At 35.8% G+C, this 20,795-nt stretch overlaps 1 long non-coding RNA gene across 1 annotated transcript in view; it reads right to left on the reverse strand.

Moving 5' to 3' along the window:
* The window catches only part of LOC128012001 (uncharacterized), an 87,055-nt gene extending 71,582 nt beyond the window's left edge, over positions 1–15,473 (reverse strand). The window contains exons 1-2 of the long non-coding RNA XR_008182686.1: positions 15,283–15,473; positions 13,248–13,308 (exon numbers count right to left, since the gene is read on the reverse strand). This is a non-coding gene — a long non-coding RNA (uncharacterized LOC128012001). The remainder of the gene's footprint in view (positions 1–13,247; positions 13,309–15,282) is intronic.
* Between the last annotated feature and the right edge of the window lie 5,322 nt (positions 15,474–20,795).

The raw sequence follows: 20,795 nt of genomic DNA on the forward strand, positions 1-20,795 counted from the left end.
TAGAGGTTTAAATGTTTAACTTTTCAATATTTTAACTTTTGGATCCCACTGAAAGGTTGTTCCTTATGTTCCTTAAAAAACTGAATCACATGAATTTCGAGCCAGATTCAATTCAAAGAGAAGGAAAATTGAAACCATTCTTCCACAAAACACTGGACCAAATCTGTGACACTGTGAGTGCGCAACATACAGCCACTTAAATACTATAGCAGACACCAGTCCCAGTTAATTCCTCCTCTTCTCCCAGTTTCCAGCTTGTAATATTTGGTAATGACCACAAACCATGCACTCGCTTCCATTATTGTGTCATCATCTAAGCTATTTTAAGAATCTGGAAGCAAATTGGACTTTTTAATAAAACAAATTAGTGGCATGATGTGACGATTAAGTAAAGGCCCCAGAGCTGCAGCGGTAAGGAGGTCTGGACTGAACATGTGGGCAAGAAGATTTCAAGTTACATTTCAAAGAATAACTAACAATCTCCAGCTTCACTTCATTTAACAGCTGCACAAGAGGATGTATGAGACAATATTTTCCTAGTACATTGCCTCTGTTTATTATTAAACAATAAAAGGTTTAATTTCTATACTTATTTATGTACCTATACATACACGAGTTCAGTACTTATTTTTAATTCAGCAAGGATATATGAAACCGAACAAAAGTGATGTAAAAATATTTAACAACATTACTTTTTTACTGTATTTTAGATTTATATATGTATATATATATATATATATATATATATATATATATATATATATATATATATATATATATATATATATATATATATATATATATATATTAGCGGAACGACTGGCTCTGAATAATTTGACTGCTACTCGTGACAGAATTCTGAACAGAACCACAGTAAACATTAACTACTACAGCAACTAATCTTTCCCCAAAATCACGCAGTTCAGCAGCAGACATGTTGATGAGAAAGCCATGAAAATTCCATGGCAAGACTTAAAGTTTTGTTACAGAGGACATATAACTCTACCGCATCCCTGTAATCTCAGGCAGTGCTCCATTATATTAAAGTGATTTCATACTGGTAATCATAACAGAACACTCACAGTCATAACAAACACGTAAACACACAATGGCGTCTTCAACAACTCTCATCATTCACGTTGGACAGCGCCACAAAATTTAAAGCATTTCACAGTAAAAGATAAAGGGCACTTCAAAAGATGTTAAAAGTGTGTTCGGCACGCCATCAGTGTGATTGTCTTACTGATGGGCTGCCTCTCTCATCTCCCACCCCAATGTCCCATGACTTATAAAAATCACTGGGTTTTAAACAATGCTCAGCTGCTGTTTACCGAGTGCATCAGGACGAACGAGGAAATGAGGATAAGTGAAACGAGATAAAAAAAAAAAAAACACATGTCCTAAGTTGCTCTACTATCTCCATAAATCACGTCCGGTTTATTGCCTCTAATAAGTTGATGCAAGGCCATTTTTCTCGCGGCCCATCGTTCAAACATTTAAGACATATTTACAAGGAACTTGTTAAAATATTTAATAATATTTAGTGGCAATTTCAGAGCAGCCTGTCAACTGCAAATTTACGTCCCTTAAGTGTTTAAAAAGGGCGATGACATGAATAACAAACTGTCAAAACTGCCTCATTTGCATAGACAGGCCGTAACTCTGATACCTTGAGTAAAAAAATAGAAAACAGGATTTTAACAAAACAAGCCATAAAGACAACACTCAGCGTGAGTGATGGTGCGCAACTTCTCCGCAAAGTCGCTCGCGAGCAGACAGCGTCCCGCTACAGATGCTGCCGAGATCATGTCAGCTAATAATGGGACATATATCCTCCTCCCGGAGTTATTTATCCCATGACTACGAGTGCAAGATGGAACGTCTTTTAATTAATTGCCATAAAAAGCTAATTCTGAGACGAGCGAGCCAAACAATCGTTTCCACCACAAATCTTGTCAAATATTTAATCCATAATTTTTAACTTTCATGTCAGGGAAAGCTATTGACTAAGCTCGGCGCTGCATTATCGATTTAAAGCTACCTGGCGTACCTACCCTGGCCGTCTGGCCTTGTTGGCTTGTGCTCTGAGAGTCGGATATCAAGTCGTTTGACCTGGCGATGGCCTGGCTAGCGCGTAGAGAGAAGGGCCCCGTTGACACTGATTGCAGGGCTATGAGTAGTCTCTCCCCCGTGCCCTCTCTGCGCAACTCTAATTAATAGCCTATTCATCTTCTCTGATCTGAGTCTGCACACGCAGTAATATATGGTTAGTTTGGCGAGCAAGCCATTAAAGTGTAATAACCAAGTGCAGGCACTCGATTTGGAAGAGTAGCACCTTCTTACCATGGAGGGGAAACAATTAATTTCTTTGATGATCCTATGTAGCCAATCGCCTCTCTCTATGCTCCTGAGAGAAAAACAAAGCCCATGGCGCAAAAGCCGGACACGTTTTGGGCACCAAAGACGCTGACGTTGTTACGCAACCCTTCTCTAATCTATACCGTCACCCTAGGCAAGAGAAATATCACTTAAGCGTCTCAAAGGCAAGGTGGTTGCCGTCTCTGCCGAGCACTGATCTCCGGTTACCTTTTTATCATTTAAGGCTCCCACAGCCAAGCTGAAGGTTAAACGTATTTAATTCCCATCACAGCCCTAGGCTGAGACTATTTGCTAAAATCTGCTGAAATATATCATGGTAAAGACCTCAAATCAGGTGTAGAATATAAAAGGCACTTTTTCCCAAGCTTTCCAGACTTTGCAGGTGAGAAAGTGTACCAACAGGATTACCTGGTGCCTGGCACTGGGGGCAGCTGATGGCAAGAAGGTAAATATCCTGAAAGTACATGTTAGGGTGTGGTTGATTTATGTAGCTATTGTGCAGGGAAGACAATTATTTTAGGAATTAGACTTGAATTTCTCAGAAGGATTCCCAAACCTTAAATAGACTGGAAGCTAACCAACAAAGTAAACAAAAGGTTGCACAAACACTGACAGACAATGGTCAGACCGTTTTCAATCCTGCGTGGCAGTTAAGGAATTATTCTATGTTTCTCGGATCAAAAATCCATACGCTTCAAAGGCGGCATGTTATGAAGGTATCCAACTGAATGATTACTTGAGCACCCATTATGGAACTTTTATTTTGTATCTGTTAACCATGACAGGCCTGCTTCCCAACTGTATTTTATTAGAGAGAGAAAAAAAACACACTTGCATGCATAATAATCTGCTTGGTATTTCACGACTATGTGAAAATGAAAAAATCTGAATACCCAGGATTCAGCTTGGGGTTTTGCCTGCCTCTCAAGCAAAACCTTCTAAACCCATTATTCTTTTTGCTAGAACTAATAACGTTTTTGTCTCTGCAGCTTAAGAGACTAATTGACTAGTTTTTTTTGGAGGATAGCCCAGATGGAAAAATAAGTACCCCTTAAAGACCCTATTCCCTCCTCTTCCCACAGATTTAAGCCCCTTATTAATTAAACTTTCACAAAGTCAGAGGTTTTTATTAAAAACGATAAAGTCTACCGCCTTTCCAACAATACTTTTGTATTGTTTTAGAGGGTGAAAACCAATCGCATAAAAGTTTTCTTTTTAATAACAGAATTTGTGGTGTACAGACTGAAATGCAAAACCATTTAAGAAGAAGTACTTAAAAGGATAGCTCACACAAAAAAATGACATTCTGTCATCATTTGCTCACTCTCATGTCATTCAAAACCAGTATAACTTTCAGGAGACGTTTTGATGAATGTTCAAATGGTTATCCTCCATAAAATAAAAGTGGATGGTGACCAGGGCTGCCAAAAAAAAAAATCTTAAAACATGACCAAACTAGTCCATACAACTCATTCACTATATTCTTAGCCTTCTGAAAAAAAGAAAACTGAAATTTAAGTCATTAAGCTCTAAATATCTGAAGTTCACTTTTACTGTATGGAAAAGAGCAGCTTGGACATTCTGCAAAACATCTCCTTTCGAGTCATACAGGTTTGGCATTACATGCAGGTGAGTAAATACTGAAATTCTTCTGAGAATGATTCAAGTTGATGCAAATTGGTCAAATGCACAAATAACAAGCATTGTGTGACAGTATCGTCAGTTATCAACAAACAAGATGTCGTGTGGATCTGAACTTGAGGCAGTGAGCTCCTGTTGACAGGATGTTTAACGTGGGGTGTGTCTTTGCGCTATCACTTTGGTACGATCAGTCATCATCTTGATCAGTTCATTAATTTACATTGCACTATAAGCCTTGAATCAATATTTGCAAATGCTGCTACTCAGGAAATCAACTTTTTTTTTAACAGCCCTTTAAACAAAAACATTCCGAACTGTGAGGTAAGAAAACCGACTACGAATAAAGGTGAACTACGCCACTGAAATCGAGTCCAAAAAGCAACCAATGAATTCTCAGGGACAGTGGGAGGTGCAGCCGGCTGAAACTGAACTACACATTTTCGGGCACAGCCAAACACGTGTCTTTCCTGTCTGTGTCTATACATACAGTATAGCACTATCACAAGACCCAAAATAGATCAGCTAAAGAGCAAGATGACCCATGGAGTGTTTGGAATGTGGATTTAGAAGAGACTGACAGCAGAGGCTGCTTCTGACGTTTAAACCCCAATAAAACTTGCACTCATCTTCTGTATCACGAAGCTAATGGGTCGTTCTAAAGCTAACAATCAACAGGCAATCAACTACTACTTTTCTGCCTTATCTATTTATTCAACTATAGTTGAAGAGCTTTTTATGTTGACAAAATTGACTTCCCCACCCATATTCCTCTCCACCCAAGTTAAATAGTACAGAATGTTGAGGTGTGGTTGCAAAAATAAACAGCAAAAATGTGTTTGTACATTCTTTTTTTTTTTTTTTTTTTTTTACATTTTCCCATAATGATCACACATGAGCAGCTAACATTGCAAGGTGACGTCTTTTCGATACTATGAGAAAGTTAGTGCTAGGCCTTGTTTTCCCCCCCAACATGTACAGTACTGTAGATATAGCACAGGTTTTTAGTTTGAAGATGAATTGCAGTTTATTACACTAGATTAGGTCCGTTTCCAAAATATATATATCTTAATTGTTTCTCCTAGCATTGAGAGCAAATGGAGACTTGAAAGTTACAAGTATCATACAGGTCACATTTTTTGCATGTTTTTTTAAACACAAACATTATCAATGAGATCTCTTTAATAATTGTTTCTAAATCATAAGAACTAAGTATTACTCAAACATTTCACACAAGTTTTGCATGATTATCAGAACTATGCAGTCCACTTTCAGTTTACAGCTCAGTACTCTCATTGCCCCATTTATGTCTATTTGTATTTCTTCTAAGCAACATAATTTGACGCTGATACTTATACAAAATTTAGCTGAGAACTCCATTTAGTCTGCTATACTCTGATAAAGCAATAAAAAAAGTTTCCTCTGGAAACAATCACGGACAATGCAAGTTCATGCAAACTACCCCATTTTGTGCATATAACACCTTGTAACACGAATGAAATTCAACATTAACAATGCAAGAGTAATATGTCTGTTAAGTTGATCAAACAAATCTACCTAGCCATCTTGTTCCAGACATAAAGTGCATTACACCTGGAAAAATACATTCATTGTACTAAATAAAAGGATTCATTGTTTGCTCTTTGCTTTCATCCAGATGTAAAAAATTATGATGTGAAAAAAAAAATCTGTTATATAAGGAAAGACAAATGGCAAACATTTTATAAAAGGAGAAAAAAAGCTTCTTTTGAACAAAATGAAATAGATCGAAAGACCAGCACAGAAATCCTATTTCATGAGAATTGCACTTTCCAGTCATTCCACTTAAAAAAAAAAAAAGACAACAGCAACAATTGAAGCGCGCTTGGTAATTTTTCCCTCAGTTATCTGTGTTCTGCTAACGAGATGTCACTAATATGTTCTGGAATGCTGGGTGAATGGGCAATATGATTGGCTACAAGGAACTTAATGATGTATACTAAATGTGTGCGGACAGCTTCTTGGTTGATTTTTTTTTTTTATGCACAAACACATTTGTTGACAAGCTTTTCCAGTCGAGTTTGCCGTTTCACGAAGGCTTTACTCTCAAATTAGAAGTGATGAATCGTTTCTAGTGTGCCAAATCCTTTTACCAATCAAGCAGCCTCAGTGTTTGTTAGATTGTGCATTTTCCCTCAATTACATAAATCGTAAGGACAAGACGGAATAACGTAACAGGCAGAATAATTAAAAGAAAAGCCGCTTTCCTGTCTCCATTTACGAAGAAAAACAGCTGATTGTTTACCTGTGTTCCTTTCAACTAATTAAAAGAGAAAAGTAAATATTGTAAGATGTCTGTCGACGTAAGTGCATAAGACAATTGCGATGTGGATTTCGCTTTATTGTTCCTCTCTCCAAATAGCATGCTATTCTGACTTAATTTGCACTAGTGTGCCATCCTGAAAGCATCTAAAGCCATCTTTAAACAGTGCCATTTAAAATTCAATGTGATTAGCTGCCAAATTGCTACCAAGTCTGCAGCGTAGGGATGGGGTAAAAATTTAATTAGGATTTGTACATAAAAGAGAGGTCTTTGTCACATTTTACGAAATGCATCCCAGAATGACCACTACGTTCAAAGCTCCTTTGCTCCTGTGAATCAAAACGAATCGATCTGAAGGGAGCGGAGGAGAGAAAGTAGGAGGAAAAAAACACACATGAGAGCTCAGGGAGGACCTCGGTGGCACCGCAAACCCACAGGACGCGGCATGTTTAAATAATACAAAACTTTTCTTTAATCACAGTTTAGAAAATTGGCTGGGATCTTTAACAGGAGACAGCTGCAGCGCCCCACAGCCATTAATGAGATTCGCTGAGGGTTTCCCCTTAAAATATTTACACCGTCCCATGACACTGCAATAGTGTCCTAGAACGAGGAGATAAGAACCGAGGAGGTGTGCTGAAGTTCTCCTAATCAATTTGCTAATTACTGGAGTGGCTATAGGAGAAGGGAGGAATTCCTTCTGGCGACACCGCACACTAATAAATGCTGAAAAATTTATTTACTCAGACAGCCAAGTGGATTTCTGAAGTGGAATTACCACACGAGCTGATTGAGACGGCAACCGCTGAGGTCTCTGTAAAGGAAGAAAAGGGAGAGGACAAATAGCCGCTCAATAAGGTTGTTCTGTAACATAAGAGGCCAAGTATCCAATCGCTGAAGGTGAGAGTAAAAACAGAGACGTCAGTGCTGACAATCCACTTTCTCTTAGAAGAAAGAAGCAGCTTAAAAACCACTGGCTCTTAAAAAATGTATAAACTTAAGTTCTATCTATTAATAATAGATACGAAATAATATCTATACTACCAAAAGTTTTTGAACAATAAGATTTGTAATGTTTTTTTTTTTTTTAAGAAGTCTCTTCTGCTCAATCAAGCCTGCATTTATTTATACCACAGTACAGTATAATATATATATATATATTTAAAAATTATATATTATATTATATATTATATATATATTTAAATTTTTAGCATCACACAATTATTGCTAATCATACATTTTTACAATGACATCTACATTTCTTTTCCATAATTTTTTTCACTACTGATTTTTACCTCTTATATTTTATTCCAAATATCATATTTATCACAACTTTTGTTCGTGTGCTTTTGCCATTTCCTATATTATTGTTTCTAACCTCTATGTAACTAACAAGAGAAAAAGATTTGGTGTGCACATGATCTATGAAGAAGTCTTTGGCTCAGTGCAGCACGGGTCGGAGGCGGTAGACTTCGTGCAGGGTGTTTGAGCTCCTCTGTACCTCATGAGAGCAGCGGTCCCTTCCCACCCCAGAGGCCAGACTCAACACTGAAACTGTCACAGAATGCAACCCACATCCTCCTCGAGGTTACAGGAGGAGAAACAGGCGCCTTCCTCCCGCTCAGATGCGCTGATTGCAGCCCCTTTTTCTGACCTGTCCCTCGGCCACGGCCTTCCCGCCCCGCCTGTCACACCGCACCGTATGTCTGCTACTGCACGTGCATCAATTAACATAAACTAAAAGCTCCAACAGCACATGATAAACAACACCACAGAGGAAGATGATGCAGAAGTGCTTGGAGCATATACCCATTCAGATTTCTAGGATCGAGTTAATATATATTATATAAAACATATTTATAAGGAGGAAGAAAAAGTGGCAAAATATTTATAGTGTGTGTATACTTACATGTATGCATATTTATAGTGTGTGTATATTTACATGTATGTATGCATTTTTTTTGCTCTGACGTGCCAAATTTTTCTTCCTTGTTAGTAATTTTTCACCCTGATTTTTTTTTTGTTTTGTTTTTTTATCTGCTAGATCTGCATACTTTTTGTTACATTTTTTGCTAAAACAAGAAACTTGCGTAAGTGCCAAGATTTTTTAAATACTTGCATACAATACTACAAAATATTTCTGTTTAGATTACACAGCATGCTTTTTTTTTCTTGCTTCACAAACTGAGCAGCTCTGCAAAACTCTGTACCAAAGGGAATTCATCCAAAAAAAATTAATTCAGTCATAATTTAGTCACCCCCCACATTTACTCACTCTTTATAACATGTACATAATGAGTTAAGTTTCATTTTTGGCTGGACTGTCCCTTTAAATATAAGAGATTTAAGTGGTACTTTGCATAAGTCTCAGATCAGTTCAGCTTGAGGTGAATCTCAGCGGTACTTTAGGTTTTACGAAATAAGTTTGAGCTTTTTTTCTCTTCAGTAATTGAAATACTTTGCTGTTCTGTGAGGGGCTCTCAGCATCAGCCTACAGGAGGATTTAATTTGTCCTTACTGCCCCTAGTGGAGAACAACCGATCTCATGTGCTCAGTGCAAGAAGAAGCTTTTTTAAACATCCATTCAGAAGAAGATTAAAGTGGGGAGTTCAAGTAAAATTAATCAACCTGAAGTTTTGCTAGAATCTCACTCGAAGTTTGGCCTGTGAGCGCTGGGAGTTCACTTATGAGTCATTTCAAAAGACAAAAAAAGATATAATTTGCATACAATAAAAAAAGTATCGTAATGGGGTGATAACCATCTCATGATGATATGCTTCTCTCATCCCTCTAGATTGTTGAACGCAAACTCAGTTTTCATTTGTTTTCACTTCCTCTCGTTGCCTTCTACCGTGCACCGAAACGGACGACTTAAAAGAGGCAATTAACAGATATCACAAACAACTCGTTTAGCAGACGGCAGCACAGATGAATCAAAGGCTAAACAAACCCCTATGGGCATTAAAGGCAAAAACAACAAAAAGAAAAAACCTGTTGCTGTGACATTTTGTTCCTCTCACCTCAACGCGCACCAGTCACAATGGACTGCTTTGCGGAGGTTCTGTGCTCGGATCACCATGGCGATGGCTCTCTGCCTCCCGGGCTGCCCCAGGGGGCGATGAGAGCAGGTTGCCATATAAACCCCAACCAGGACCGGGGAGGGGTTGAGACTACAGGGAGCACTGGAACAGGAAAGAAGCTCCTGCAGGACTGGACCGATGCCGTATCGCCAACCAGCAATCCCAGAGGTTCAGCGCTCAGCTTTCTCAACATTTTCCATCTCTCTGCCAGAAGATAACAGTGGCACAAACACGGGCAATTACGGGGCCGAAGGCTGCATTTCATTCATAACCTTTGAAAGGGCAGAAAATAGAACAACCAGTGAAACTCAGAACATCTGTTTGAGAGTAAATCATCTTTAGATGACAGAGGGAAGCTGAGAAAACGCGACTGCGAAACAAAGGCCAACATATCTGCTTAACAGATCTGGCTGTGTTGCGTCTGTTCATTTAGCTGCTGCATATTCACACTGAGCTTTTATCTGCTTTAGACTGATATTCATTATGATATTTAAGCATCGCATGATGAGTATAATATCTTAAGGGTCTACAAATAGATCAGCGAGACGTCCAAACCTGGAGCATTCGAAACAAGACAGGCAGATGATGTGTTAAACTCACCAGTAAGCTAAACACAGCTTTGTCAATGCAATCATTTAATCCTCTCAGAACTGTAATAAATACCTGACAGCAAACAAGTACACACTGCAAACATAAGTACTGGTTTAATACTGTAGAGTGCAGTATTAACAAATCTGGGCAGAAACTGCTCTTATGCGCAATAAAAAATTAATTCAACATGATCCAAATTATTTTTTATCTAAAGGTGCATATTTGTAGTTTGGAAGGTGTTTTATTTTATTTTATTAATTTTTTACATTCATGAAGCTATTTTTTAAAACCAAATAAAAACACTGTAAGTGCGATTGTTTCATGTAAAATGTCTTAATTTAATTTATTATATTAGGATAATTAACTAGCATAACTAGCTAGAATATATACATCTTTTAAAAATATAGTAGCAAAATTTTCCCACCGAAATACATTTTTAGTTTTTTTTTTTACATTCATGAAACTATTTTTTTAGATGTTTATTGAACTTTTTTCTAACTTAACAAAAACACTGTGTGTGCCTTCCTTTATTCAGTAATATTAGAATAATTATCTACAACAATCCTCATATATTTCTGACCTCATCTGCAATATTATCAAACTTTAATTAAAATTAAAATACAATTTAACAAAAAATTATGTTGCACCTACAGTTTAAAAACATTATTTAACTTAATGTAGTCAGGTTGATTCAGTGTAATATAATATAATATAATATAATATAATATAATATAATATAATATAATATAATATAATATAATATAATATAATATAATATAAACAACATTTTAAATAATACCTTTTTTAATAAATATTTTTTATCACAAGTTAATTTAAAGGTTTTACAGCTAAAGCCCAAGTTACCAGACAAAACCTTTTTAGAGTGAAGAAAGCATCAGTTCATACACTTCAGGCATCTAGGAGGGCTCTGTAAGTGCTGCTGGGGGTACGGCTCATTCTGTGTCCCAGTGCAACCAGCAGGGAGGGGTGTGCATGTGCCTTTGTCCCCAGTAACCTTGGCCAGTGTTAGGATTACCTTGCATTTACACTCACTGCTCCTTCTTTCCTTAAGACTTATTAAGAATGATAATGAGCTCGGAAAGGGGCAGTATGTCCCTTTCTCTGTCTTGTTAGCTCTCTCTCTCTCTCTCTCTCTCTCTCTCTCTCTCTCTCTCTCTCTCTCTCAACCCCACCCCCCAACTGTTTCTCTCGCTCACCTCCTGCATTGAAAGGACCCAGGACAAATTACTAAAAAGGCCATTTTCATCTATGAAGTGAAGGCTTAAATCGATACTTATTCCATGCCTTCAAAATCAAGCCTATATTACTGTTGTCAGTGTGATTTGTTTATTTTTGCTCAAATATATGCATGCTCTTTCTGTCAAGGAGAAATGCTCAGGATGCAATTCACCTTGAACCTCAATTATATTAGATTTCCCTACTGGTTGATCAAGCATGCAAAGAGGACATTTCCAGTGCACTAAAACAAAAATAATAATGACTATTAAACAAACATGAGGCCTACGCACGCCTGCGTGTTGAGAACGGAAATTTTTACAAGGATCACAATAGTGTGAATACAGACACCAAATCATTACAGCCAGCAATTTACAAAGTGGTGGTGTAAAAAAAGCAATTGCATTACATCTCGAGAGCTGTCAAGCACAGCGCAGAATCATGAATGTGCATTTAAACACAAGGGTTATGGGTTCAAAGCCAAGGTCAGAGAGACAAAGAAAACAGGTCGCAGGTAGCACCAGCTCCTTGACACTTGCAGAAAATCAGCAAAACCTCAAATATAGCTTTTGAAGTTGACTGAAAAAGGAATGGTTTACAGAAAAAATATATGTATGTGCTGAAAATGTACTCCCATTCAGGCCATCCAAGATGTAGATGAATTTGTTTTTTCAACCGAATAGATTTTGAGAAATGTAGCATTACATCACTTGGCCACCAGTTAATGGGTGCCATCGCAATGCGAGTCCAAACAACTGACAAAAACATCACAAAAAAAAAAAGTTAAATAATGTTCCACCCAACTTCAGTCCATCAATTAAAGTCTTGTGATGTGAAAAGCTGCTGGAAACAAATCCATCAACATTTTTCATTTTAAAATACAAGTCCTCTATCCATAATATGGCTTTCAACAGTGAAAGAGTTGTTTCGTCTAAATCAGGAGAGAGATATGCACAGACCAAAACCAATCTAAACAAATGCGTTAGTGAATTTAGATGTGAAAGGGCAACAGGGGGTGGGATTTTTCACTGGGGGAAGTATTAGGGACTAGTATTTTGGCCAGAAGTGATGTTTAAAGTTAAACATCTTAATGCTGAATTTATTACAAACATGCAGCTTTTGCTTCACAATACATTAATTGATGGACTGAAGTCATGTGGATTATTGTAATGTTTTTATCAGCTGTTTTGACTCTCATTCTGACAGCACCCATTCACTGCAGAGGATCTACATTTCTCTACTAATTTACATCTGTTCTGACCAAGAAACAAATTGATCTACATCTTGGATGGCCTAAGGGTGAGTAAATTTTCATTTCTGGTTGAACTATACCTTTGAAGACATCACGGAAACTAAACTAAAACTCTCTCTCTGCTACTTACGTGCATAATGTACAATCACCATTGACGGCATACACTCCAGCACAACTTAACAGTGGTCAAAAGTTAAAGTACAAACAGCAGGGATGGAGATGAAGAAGTGAGGAAGAGAATATTCAAGGCAGATGGATCCTGAGACTGATCAACACCTGTAAAACTGCTCTTGACAGTTGGAGCTGGATGGCTGTCCAGATGGAAGCACGTCTCTGGGCACGAGCCACATGCCACCACATTCCACAGACACGTTGTAGATCAACACTGTGGGACGGTGCCCCAAGCCAAGCTTGTCCCTGACAATTTCCACATTAATAACCAATTACAAGCAACCGGTGAAGATTTCGAATGTGTTCAGTGCTTTTCAAAAAGCTTTAATAATTTGACTTCTTAAGCTTTTTATAATACACTGAATTCATTCATTATTGTAATCATCAGACACAGAGCCTCGTCATTTGAATGAGACCCAGATGCACAAAAAAGGCCGCCCTCACACATTAATTACTTATTAAATATGTATAATTTTTCATAACGACACCAAAAGCATAATGTATGACATGCAAACACACAGACAGTGGGCACACATCACACACGAAACGCTCAGGGCACAAAAACACTTACAGTCTAAACATCAAGGTTTCTGTTTACCTTCTCTTGGATATCACAGGCATTTAAAACACGAGATGCTTCCCCTCAACTGATTGGCTTACTGGAGACAGGGAGGGAGAAAGAAAAGAGAGTAATTAATTACTTATGTGAACCATTGCATGAGAAAGACAATAAACCTGCCTGGTCGCCATGGATATGACATATTTGCTCAGAAAACAACACAATAATTAGCAAAGCAGAAAGATCCAGCGAGAATATGCGAACTCTGGGGTTTAAAGTGGCAGTGATCTTTTTACACGCTACTGCTTTCAGACACAACACAGCAAATAGAGCACAAACAAACATAATAGAATGAAAAACACCTTACAAATTAATGCCACTAAAAAAAAAAGTTAGACAGTGCAAGCTGTAGTAAACACTTATTATTACAGTAAATAAATCCAAAAGGAAAAGGGAAAATGCTATAACATCATTTTAAAATATTGTATAATTATATAGTTATACAGTAGTGTGTTTCTTAAATGTATAGGACAAACAACACATTAGTCTTCTTGAAACTATAAAAAGCTGAGTTATACTAATTATGTACTTAATGCACAATTATTTTGTGGATATATTGTCATTGCTATAGCAATTGAAGCATTATGTGTAACATGAACAGTGTAATGTAAGGTTTTGCCCTATGTCAGCGATAAACTGAATTAACAATCAAAGCAGAAAACAAGTGACAACCTTGCTGTTGTCCTCTAATGACTTAATCGATTCATAAAATATTCTGAATTAAAATATCTAACCATTCATTTATGATTGACAGCATGGGAAATTTATAATCACTTGTTATTGTATTAAATTTAAATTATTAAATAATAAAAAATATCTAGATTTAACTGTTAAAAAAAAAAATGGGACAAGCATGACGTTCTGCGACTACAACCAATTAAGATTGAATCTCCTTGGGGAACCAAAAAAAAAAACGCTGCAGGGTCTAAAATTAGTTATTGTTATAATTATGAATAATAAATATGTAATAATAAAAGTTTCAACTACTTCAAAGTTTCAATAACAAAAACTAAAACAAAAAAGTTTTAAGCTAAATACAAACCTTGCGTTTGCGTGTGCAGGAAACCATAGCAACAGTAAAATAAACAAAACAAAATGGACTATAATATATGTATATATATCATTGATAAACCCTGTCATAAAGTACTGGCATTATCTATTACTTTATTTACTTAACACAAACATATCAAAAAAAAAAAAAAAAAAAAAGTTAAGGTGCCACAAAAAAAACTAAATTCCAGTCACTTGCAGCCATTATTAAATAACCGTACTCAGTTATTATATATATATATATATATATATATATATATATATATATATATATATATATATATATATATGTACACATTATTATACACACACTCTCTCACACACACACACACTCCGTACATACTTCACTAGCCTAGTGCTTTCACTTTAAACACTCGTGGCTTACACCTGTTAGTGCACGATCACTTTAAGGGTATTTAAAGCTTTTATAAAAGCTCCAAAATCAAACACTCTTTCATTTTACACTTATATTTGCATTACCTAGAATGACATCAAAGAAAAAAAAGCACTACGGCTTGTACTGTATCCATATACAGTATGTGTCAAAGACGCGAGAGATACAGGCGTCGCATCTCGGCGTTTTAAGCATTAATAACTGAATACCGAGCGGGCAGATAAGGACAAGCAAGTCACGGGATATCGGAAGCGATCAGAAAGTTGTGAACTAACGTTACTTATAGACACGTCGAAAACAGCGCACGAATCCCCTGAACCGGTCCGCGTCTGTCCCGCATGTAATAAGTGATTGTAGGTGAGCAGAGTTTCAGTTCTCACGTAACGTTAACGTTAACTGACGCGTTCCGTTCAAAAAAGGAGCTTTTTATTAGAAACGCAAGCGTTGGATTAAACACAAGCGATGTATTGCATCGTCAACACCTGGTCGTATTAAACTCATTGGAGTCATAAACAAATAGTTAGGACAGATAAGTGAGATGTGTGGTTCATCCAAAAACAGCAGTCTTACCTGTAACGTTACTTCCTGGCTTTTCCGCGACTTTCCAACTTAGAACAAATGTTGTGTGTGAGGTGGATGACAAGGGAGCATGCGTGATCAAAGTTGCCTCATTTTTTTCATATTTTTTTTTTTTCTAGTGTTGTTATTATTGGATTTTCCTATTTCTAACATAGGGTGGGTCGCTCGGAAGATGTGCCCTGGAGAGCCGCTTCAGAGTGGGAAGAGGAATCCTTAATTGAATATCTCAGTTAGCGCAGTAAGTGAGCTGGAAAACACGGAACGGATTCTACATATCCGCCCTGTCAGGTTGATTGCAATATGGTATTGATTTGAGTTTGATGATATGGGACATTTTATTTTTATTCATATGACATTGTTGGAGTGTTTTGTGGTCACCTTCTGGATTCACAATTCTATTGAAACTTGCTTAAAATTTATTCCGTCTTACAAATAAGCTTTCCTCTGATGTACTATATTTAAGCCATTTCAGTTCGTACAATATAACTGCACTCTAAAAAAATGTTTGGGTTATTTGGCAACCCAGTGCTGGGTAAATATTGGACAGAACACATGCTTGGTTATTTTGACCCAGCTGGTTGGGTAAAACATTTTTACCCACCATGCTGGGTTGTTTAATTTAAGTATTCTATTGTTTAAAAAAATATTATATTGTTATATTATTATATATATTATATAAAGATGAATATTTATTGTTAAGCAAGAACACCCATGGACAAATTGAATTCATTTGGGTGAAAACACCATATTAGATACATTTAAACTCCTTTAACAATTGTAGAAATAAAAAAGGAACATTTAAAAGTAGCATTTTAACTTAATTTAACTTGTTAACTAATTTTAGCATATTCAACTGTTCTCTGTAATCACTTTTTACCAAAAAGGTGCAAATTCTCATGCTGGTGTGTCGCCGAAATGTGAGCCCGTCAAGGGCTGTTGTTGTTTCAGATAAGTTTCACTTTTTTAGGTAGAAAAAAATACCCCAGCGTTAAAATGACCCAGCACCTGGTTAAAAATATTTAAAATAATAATAATAATAATAATAATAATAATAATAATAATAAAATGACCCAACAGACTGAAACCAGCATTTTTTGTGTGTTTTACAAAAAAAAAAAAAAATCAAGTGGATTTTTCAATTATTAAATATATTTTTTTAATATATATTTTTTTTACATATGGAGACATTTTACAAAATGACAATGACAATGACAAATGACAATTACCTTTAGTGTCATTTATAATTTTTATCAAAGCAATTTTTTGCATAATAGACAATCATGAAGGTCATAACACAAAATAAACTCAAGGGACAGAAAGAGCTGTGATAATGTATTTCAAACCTGAACTTCTCCTTATCTAAATTCTGCGCTCTTGTGTATTATTGACAAACAGATTATTGCTAATTAGCAGTTTTGTGATGTGCCCTGCTTGACATAAAAAAAGAATAAGGGGTAATCAATAGTATAGTCAACTAGCAAGGTAAAGCTCTGAGATCTGGCAAAACCAACTTTTGCAAACATTTTGCAGCTGAATCAACAACAATAATATATAAGATGTAAAAAATACTTCTAGTCCTTTTAATTCAAAATTTTATTTTATACTTTATTTCACTTTATATATATATATATATATATATATATATATATATATATATATATAAATATATATATATATATATATATATATATATATATATATATATATATATATATATATATATAAAAAATGAAATAATAAATAAATATCAGTGTAATAATAAATAAATATCAACATTGTCCAGCCTTTTTTTAGAAGTGTCTTTACTTTTAAATCTTTTTTTAATGACAATATAAAGATAACCTTTCACATTTTTAGCTATTAAAGTGGAATAAAATTATATTTCATATCAGCCGCTTGATAAATATTGAAAGACATGTTCATAGTTCAAATCCCCATCCTATTATTGCCTGTGGGATACTGTTACAAACGGTACATATTTAATGATGAAATAGCCCCACAAGCCCACAATGTTCAGAGGTAAAGCTCATGTTCTGCGGTTCAGACTGTTGGGTTCATCACTTTTAAATGGTTGGTTTGAACATCATGTTACACAAAAGAACTTCTCTGAGGTAATGCAAGAACCATGAAAGGAACATGCAGAAAAATGTATAGCCTTGTGACTGATAAAAGCTTTTTATTATCAGTCACTTTGCAACTTAATGGGAAGCGGTCTTGAAAAAAATATTCAATTCCCTATTTTAAAAGCGAATGAGATGGTTCCAAAATTCAGAACAGATTCTGCTTGCCCTTCAGTCGATTCCCCTGATGGTGCAATACTGTGATACAGAATAATTATGTAGTAAGAAAGAGCAAAAATCAATACATTATTCTGCAGATCACTTGATTCAGTAATGACTAGTACAATTATTGCCATCCATTGATTCATTAGAGCGGCTCTCAAGGGCAGACCCAACAAACCCTTAGCCTTCTGACTTCTTCTCTAGTGCCATCACTAATTATGAAACATTAAAAGCTAATCGCGATGTAGGACAAGGTTAGAAGAGCCATACTGCTAGGTGGAACCACTTAAAGCAATTCATTTCCTTCTGTCCACATATTTGGTTAATTTTTTCTTTGAAGTCACCGGTCCTCGCCATTAGAAGGCGGAAAACAACACAGCTAGTGCAAACGGGAACTTCCAGCAGCAACATTTTTAGCATGACATAAACAGGAATATTTTGTCATCAAAAAGGGCAGGTTAAATGGGTTTCTATTAGGTGTCTGTTGCTGCCTAACTGGAATGGGAGGGGTGTATGAATAATTGGAACAAAGAGAATACTTTTAGTACATTCCATGCAAACCCAGCTACGCAAACAACTGCACAAACAGACAATAGAAATTGACAAACTGATGAATATCACTCCTAACGTCTGCATTGACAAAGTGATAAAGCACTGTCCATATGGCCCTGCTGACATGTAAGCATTTTTAATGTGAGGACACCTTTGCCCTACGCAAGCAGAAAGCCTTGACACTGGATTCAGTGACTATAATCACCTCTAACATAATGAGCTTTAACACGTTGTCTCCTCTCAGTCGCATTGCATGAATGATACACCAAAAGAAGACACTAAGCTTAAAATATTAGGTGTTTGCTGCAACTTAAATGGGAGTGACAGATATGAACATTGCAAGCAAATCCCGGTCCGTTTGTTGCTCTGTCACCAAATAAACAAAGAGCTGAGATAAAAGGGGTTAATTTTGACCACAAATTAAGATGAGGGTTTAAAGCACCATACAGGTCATAATATGTAACATAAATATTATATATATAGTACAGACTAAATGTTTGGAAACATTAATATTTTTAATGTTTTTGAAAGAAGTTTCTTCTGCTCATCAAGCCTGCATTTATTTGATCAAAAATACAGAAAAAACTGTAATATTGTGAAATATTATAACAACTTAAAATAATAGGTTTCTATTTGAATATACTTTAAAAAAAAAAATTATTCCTGTGATGCTAAGCTGAATTTTCAGCATCATTACTCCAGCCTTCAGTATCACATGTAACATCCAGTCTATCACATGATCATTTAGAAATCATTCTAATATTCTGATTTAGTTTATTTAAAATTCTAATAATATATATTCTAAAAATATATTTTCTTTACTATCACTTTTTATCAATTTAACACATCCTTGCTGAATAAAAGTATTGATTTTATTAAAAAAAAAAAAAAAAAAAAAAATTACTGACCCCAAATTACTGACCAGTGGTGTATATTGTTATTACAAAATATTTATATTTTAAAAACAGAGCTTCTTTTTTTTTTTTTTTTTTTTTTACTTTTTATTCAAAGTATCCTTAAAAAAAGTATCACATGTTCTTAAAAAATATTAAGCAGCAGAACTGTTTCCAACTTTGATAATGAATCATCATATTAGAATGATTTCTAAAGGATCATGTGATAATGATCCTAAAAATTCAGCTAAAGTATAATAAATTTAAAAACAATTATTTTAAATTGTAATAATATATCACAATATTAAATTTTTTTCTGTATTTTTGTTCAAATAAATGCAGGCTTGATGAGCAGAAGAAACCTCTTTCAAAAACATTAAAAATAGTTTCCAAACTTTTGGTCTGAACTGTATATATATATATATGTAAATGTTTTTTTGATACCTATCCTCAGACAGATCCCTGTTAGAGCATAATTAAGGTCGACTGAGAAACTGACTGGCATATCGTGGAAGGGCAGGCAACTGGCATTTACCTTAATTAGATAAAGATATGTACAAGCAATGTCCTCTAGAAGCAGAAGCCTGTCTTCCAGCCGGAAGTCAGAAGTGCTGGCAGCTGCCTGTGCTCGGTAAATAAGGAGCAGCTTTGTGAGTTGATGGGCGAATAGAGGGAGGGAGAGAACAAGGTGGAGACAGAGGAGTTTAACTGACTGGGCAGCTGTTATAATTCTATCCCTTCTTTGCTGACTTAAGTTAATGCTCTCTTCAGCCTTTGGGTTGTTTTATTAATATCACTAGTCTGCAGTATTCCTTACATATTAAGCATGCAGGGCCTTTAACAGGTGTTTAAGTAACCTAGCATATAAAAACACTAAATACTGCCACTAATGTTTGGGAACCCCCCTGTGTAACAATGTGTTCTCCCTGTTCAATTATTTGTCCCACTCACACACAATAACAGGTAGGTGGTCACTTCCTTAATCACTTACTCAGGAAATGAAAGTGTGGAGCCTCGTCTGCACATTATAGTATCAAATCAAAACAAAAACCCTTGCATGTGTGCATCAGAGAACGCTGTATTCAATTATTTGAAACTCTCAAAACATGCATATTATTAAATGCAAACATAAGTCCAAATCTTAGCACACATATTTAGAACCTTTGTCTAGAGTATAATATAAATCAGTGGTTCTCAGCTGGTCATGACCTAATAAAAGGGAGTATCAAACACTTCCCGTACCTTTTGTTATTGACGTCAATGGCTGTGAATCCAATCAAGCTCTACACCAGAGGTTCAACTGGTACATAGCAGCCCAAAAATGGGTTGCAAGTCCATTCTGATAGGGTCACGGAAATAATATGTAAATAATAAACTGCAACTAAGCATATAATAGTGCATAGTTAGGATAGCAACATAAAAAGGCTTATTAACTTTGAAGGGAGGAGAAAATGCTTTCAGATATCTTTTTTTTTTTTTATCTTTTTTTATTTGGCAACAAGCATCCAAATCAAACTCTCTTGATCTAAATTCACAGTAGCCAAACTAGGCAGATGCCAATATAGGAAAAAAAATAATAATAATACAAGATGCCAATACTTGGTTTTAAAGTTAAGGTGTGCTACTAGTGTTACCAAACAGAGCTGCAAAAATCATAACACTTAAACCTGTCTGCTATTGGTTAGCCAAAAAGGCAGTCCCAGTGTCTCATCATTGACTAAGATGCTCAAACAAACAAAACAATTGAAATGCATTTAAGTGCTACAAGTGAATTCGG

The sequence above is a fragment of the Carassius gibelio genome, chromosome B23, assembly GCF_023724105.1.
Source record: "Carassius gibelio isolate Cgi1373 ecotype wild population from Czech Republic chromosome B23, carGib1.2-hapl.c, whole genome shotgun sequence".
NCBI classification, from domain to species: domain Eukaryota; kingdom Metazoa; phylum Chordata; class Actinopteri; order Cypriniformes; family Cyprinidae; genus Carassius; species Carassius gibelio.